This window comes from Spinacia oleracea, chromosome 4, assembly GCF_020520425.1.
Source record: "Spinacia oleracea cultivar Varoflay chromosome 4, BTI_SOV_V1, whole genome shotgun sequence".
Taxonomy (NCBI): Eukaryota; Viridiplantae; Streptophyta; class Magnoliopsida; order Caryophyllales; family Amaranthaceae; genus Spinacia; species Spinacia oleracea.
In genome coordinates this window covers 31,861,196-31,866,626 of record NC_079490.1, presented here as the reverse complement: position 1 = coordinate 31,866,626, position 5,431 = coordinate 31,861,196, and the positions used below count along the sequence as shown (strand labels likewise).

The following is a 5,431-nucleotide window of genomic DNA, read 5'->3' as shown; positions in this document are numbered from 1 at the left end:
AAAGCCATTAAACCTCAAAAGTCACACTTTACTACTTAAAGGCACTAATTTAACCAATATAATATAATCTGAAAATTAGTAACTTTATTATATAATTCGTATAATCTGAAATCTATAATTTGAATCATAAAACTATAACTTTAATTCAAGAAAACATAATTCGAATTAATAAAACATGATTAAAATCATAAAAATCATAACTTTAATAATTCATAAACATCCTACCATGATTTAAAATCAATAAATCCTTAAAAATTCATTCTTTAAATAATTCAAATTTTCGTTTCAAATAATTCATGAAATCTGAAAATTAACAATTCACTCATTCAACATTAAAATCTGAAATTCAAAACTAAATCATAAAAATCATAAATTTAATTCAACCAAAACATAAATTAAATTAATAACATATGATTAAAACATTTAATTTACTTAGGGTTTAATAAATAACCAAATAAGGAGGAGTGGCTGGCCGGCGGAGCACAGGTGGTGCGGCAGCGACGGATGGAGCACGGAGCACGGCTGGCCGGTGGCGCAGCGGTGGTTACTCGCGGCTGCAGTGACCTGTGCGTGCAGTATAGGGCAAACGAAAAGGAGGGCTTCGTGAGTGTGAGGGAGAACAAGAGGGGGTCGTCGGCTGGTGTTGACGGCGGTGACGAGGTAGTGAGGGCACGGTGGTTGCGCGACACCCCGGCGCGGAGGTACTGGTTCGAATCAACAGAACCAACGAGTGAGAGAACAAAAAGCGAAAGAGATCAAGAAAGAATAAGAGGGAAGGGAAGGAGGAGAAGTTACCAAGCAGAGGAGGCCGGTGACGCAGCGACACGGCGGTGGTGGCAGGGTGGTGCGGCGGCTGACAAGGGAAAAGAGAGAAGTAGGAGTTCTTTTACGTGAATGCTGAAACAAGAGGAGGGATTTGAGATCTTTGGTTTCACGTGGAAGGGGTTTGGGTTTGTTTTGGGTTTATTTATTTGGGCTTTACCAATTTGGGTTAGAACTAGGATTGAGTATAATTGTTTGAATCCAAACTAATTAAGATTGTTTTCCAAATTCAAACGGTTTTCGTAATTCGATTTCTTTTCAACATAAAATTCTAAAATTATTTTTGATTGCACAAACCGTTAAAATATTTAGAACGTACTTAAAATGAAATAAATATACGTTAATTATATATTTATTTTCAAAATTCATAAATTCTTATTTAAATATGTTAAATATACGTTAAAGTATATAAATAAAATGTAATGAAATTACGGGGGATTACAATCGAAATCGGATATATTGTCGCAATCTGAAATATTATCGGAATCGGAAATATTATCGGAAACATAAATATTGTTCGAATCGGAAATAAATTCCGGAATCGGAAAAACGTATCGGAAGCACGAAACGAGCGACAGACCATTGCACAAAGCAATATCCCATCGTTCATGGGCCGAGGCACAACTCACGCCAGCCACAAGGCCAGCGCTGCTGACCAGCGCGCGCCGCGCATGGGCCAGCATTGTTGCGCCTTGCTCTCGAGCCAGCGTTGTTGGCTTGTGCTTGGCCAACGCTGCTGGGCCGTGTGCACAAAGGGCAGCGGCTGGTCGGTTGCTTGCCTTGCAAGCAGCCGACCAACAATAATGTTTTAGGGTTTTAGGTTTTTGTAAATTCTTAAAACGATCTGGGGTTTTGGCTCCTAGTATTTTTCCTATTTCCTATAAATACATGGCTTATGGTCATGAATAAACACATCAATTGAAATACAATTCAATACTCTTTTCCTATCATCTAAAAGTGAGACCCCTAAATCATAAACCTTATATTATATCCTAGTCGGTACGATCTAAGGCGGATCCGAACGTACTGTGGACTTTCTACGGAGGGACGACGTTTGGTGGTCTAACTTATTCTTGTTCGGTTCGGTAGCAGCAAGGGAAGACACGCATCATAAAGTGTGTTCACTAAATTATGTTAAATGATTATGTGCACTTAATTTGTATTCTGGAATTTATGGTTTTTCTGCATGACACTAGATTGTTCATAACCTAACAACCATATCTTCTGATTGTTGTGGGGTTGAGGCAAAAACTCTCGAGGATCCCTACTTTCGGACTGCTCCACCTTGTGTGATAACCCAACCAATCGCAACACCCCATAGATGATTATGTCTTCCTTTATGTATTTTCCAAGCTCCATCTACAACTATAACCACTCGGGAAAAATTTGGAGCCCGACCAGTAGCCCATTGTAACTTATATGGCTTCCTAACAATCACCAACCATGCCTATGTCTTCCTCCACATAGCCCACCGAGGCAGCCCATCTTTGCTTCCAAACTCGAGCCATTATGAGTATTGAAGAGGGGTCACATCTAGTTCCCCGAAACACGCATTCATTTCGATGGATCCAAATACTCCACATGACGACGATGACTTCAGCTAGCCTAAGATCATCCCTTCCATCTTCTTCCATCAAGCATAATTTTATATTTTTTAACCAAGTAACAACCCCAATTTTTGGGTTACTAGAAACATTCAAGCCCGTTGTGCTTGATTTCCAAACCCTCGTGGAAACCTCGCAATTCAAAAAAAGATTGTCGATAGTTTCTACCAGTGAGTTGCAAAGAGGGCAGGTAGTTGGCACTTCTATTCCATGTCATCGCAAGAAATCTCTAGTGGGAAGAGGATTGTGGATAATTTTGCATACAAATATGTTTCATTTCGGCCAAAGCTTTCTTTTCCATCATTTGACCCAAATTGGGACGATATTGGGTTATGTAGGTGTTTCCCCTGCAAGATCCAATAACCTGAGTTGGTGGAGTAGTTTCCCATAGAGGTTGGAGCCCAACCCCAATCATCTACTGATTCCTTCTCTTGGATGTGTGTGGCTAGTACCTCCCTTTCCGTTGCCATGTCAAAAAGCTCCCAAACAGGTTATGATTTCAAGTTCTATCCGGGTTGATGAGTTCGGCCACCCACATAGGCCTCAGCAGAGAAGTGCATGATATAGTCATATTTTATAGAGTTTTTACCCCTGTCTTGTATGTACTTTTGGTCTTAATTGTGCTCTTCGGAGCAATTTTTAGTACTAATGTGCTCCTTGTAGTGTGTTTTTAGCTTCAAGTTCATCATTGTAAGAATTAGCATATTTGTGTGCATTTCCTACTCATTTGAATCATTACAAGAAATTATGTACTTTTAAGAGCATAAACATTGAGTTGGAAGAGTTTTCAAGCAAAGCGAATAGTGAAAGAAGTAGAAAATCAACTCTCGTCTATTCTTTTGATCATAACTCAATTTCTACACTCCAAATTCAGTTATTTCAATTGGTTTGGCTTCTAGACTTCAAGAGCTTTCAAACAAGTGGACATTTTCCTAATTTCGATGAATAGCGAAGGAGTTATGGCGTTTTGAAGATAGAGATTTGTGTAGTTTTGCACCGAACACCGACCGGGTTTCCAAATCAGACCGGTTACGAGTGGAACAAAGTTTTTGGACAAAATTCCGCCCAGCAGGTTGCACCAAAAACCGGCCAGTTTTCGGAACCCGACTGGTTTTCGGTGCTCTTCCCTGTTTTAATTGGTTTCCTCCGTATGTTTTAGGGGGAGCCTATATATATTAAACTTAGTTTTTCTTAGAGACAATCTATTATTCCGCATTAGTTTCTAGTATCAAAAGTTCCGTAGTTTTTTTTTTGGTACCTAATTTCGCTCTAAACGTTTTTCGATTATTTTCGTTAATTCAATTCAAGACTCAACTTTGTTTCTTAAGATTAATATTTCTCTGTTATATTTCAATTTTTATTGTTGATTTATTATGTTTTTCATGTTTCTATTAATCTTAACTGATTTTATTATTATGAGTGAGTAGTTTAATTTCTAGGGTTTAGGGGATCCATGATGTATGATTGGGATTGGATTTAATTCTTGGTTATCAATTATAATTTCTATAGATTGTTTAAATTGTTCGTCATTCTGTTCAGCCGCACTATTTTGGTTGAGTTTGATGAATCTTAGATTATGTGCCGAGAGGTATAAATCTGATGTTCATTATTTGTGGCTTTTAGATAGGAATTGTTTCTAGTAAATTGCGAGAGCCTGCTAGTTATGTTTCTTAAGGAATTCATAAGATTCGAGAGATGCATGTTTTCCTAGTTATAATTGTTAATTATTTATTATTGTCCGTCGTCAAATCCTAGCCTTAATTTGTGATGATCCGTTGCCCTATATTTCTTTAATATTGATATTATCGTTCTTTAATTATTTTCATAGTTATAATCCTTTAAACCAACCTTCTTACATGTTACTTATAGTCTAGATTGGTTGATTAGTAGTAGGAAGAACATTGTTTTCCTATGGATTCGATCCTGACTTCCCATGCTATTCAGTTAGTGGATTTATGTTTATTTTTTATTAGGTGATACGACTTTAGCCTATCAAATTTTGGGCCTGTTGCCGGAGAAACAGTTTTATTTTCTACTATTAGTTTTGTTTTAGACTTTTTTTTCCTTTTATCTCAAGGGACATTTGTTCCTTGAGATCGGATCTCGCCATTGTTTGTAGTTTTAGTTGTTTATACACAGAACCACAAGTACTAAGGATTTTATTCCATACGACCCCAAACATGAAAGGAGCTTTCGCAGACGAAGAAAATTCATCAAACAAGTAGGAGACCTATCTGACTCTGAATCTGACCATCTGTAGGAATGTTTTCTATTCCAGATCCATTGAAGGGTGACCCAACCGATCTAAGGCTTACAGACTACTCCAAGCCTAGTCTGTCTGTGCTGCCAAAGGCAATCATGCCTAATATTGATGCAGAGAATTTCAAAATTTCGCATGCCCTTGATCAACATGATTGAGAGACATGAATTTGGTGGGGAAAAGAGTGAAGACCCCAATCTCCACATTAAGTCTTTTATTCAGTACTGCTCAACAATCAAGCATAAGGGTGTTACCGCAGAGCAGGCCATGGAGATGCTTTTCCCATTCTTTCCGAGTTGAAAGGCAAAGCTATAGATCAATAGGCTTAATAGAGAGGCTATGAATATTACTGACAGGGAGTCGTTGGCCCTTGCATTCTATGTTAAGTACTTCCCACCTAAGAAGACTCCCGTCTGAGGGACCAAATTATTTCTATTTCCCAACAGACCGAAAAGAGCTTACATGAGGTTTGGGAAAGATTCAAAGATTTGCAATGGGAGTGCCCTCACCATGGTCTGCAACCATGGTTTTTTATTCAGCGGTTTTACAATGGTATGGGTAATGACTCTAGATTGATTCTTGATTCTGCTGCAAGTGGAAGGTTCATGCAACTCCCAGTGTCTAGAGCTTTGGAGGTGATCGAGGAGATGGCCATTCATAATTCCCAATATGGGAATCCAAGAGGTCTTCCCAACGAAGGTGGTAAGCACGAGATTATTTCCATTGAGTTACTTACTGCACAATT

At 38.4% G+C, this 5,431-nt stretch overlaps 1 non-coding gene across 1 annotated transcript; it reads right to left on the bottom strand.

Moving 5' to 3' along the window:
* Window positions 1-5,096: 5,096 nt before the first annotated feature.
* Window positions 5,097-5,203, bottom strand: LOC130460459 (small nucleolar RNA R71). Its single transcript, XR_008920324.1, has one exon. It is a non-coding gene; the product is annotated as a small nucleolar RNA R71 (small nucleolar RNA).
* Between the last annotated feature and the right edge of the window lie 228 nt (window positions 5,204-5,431).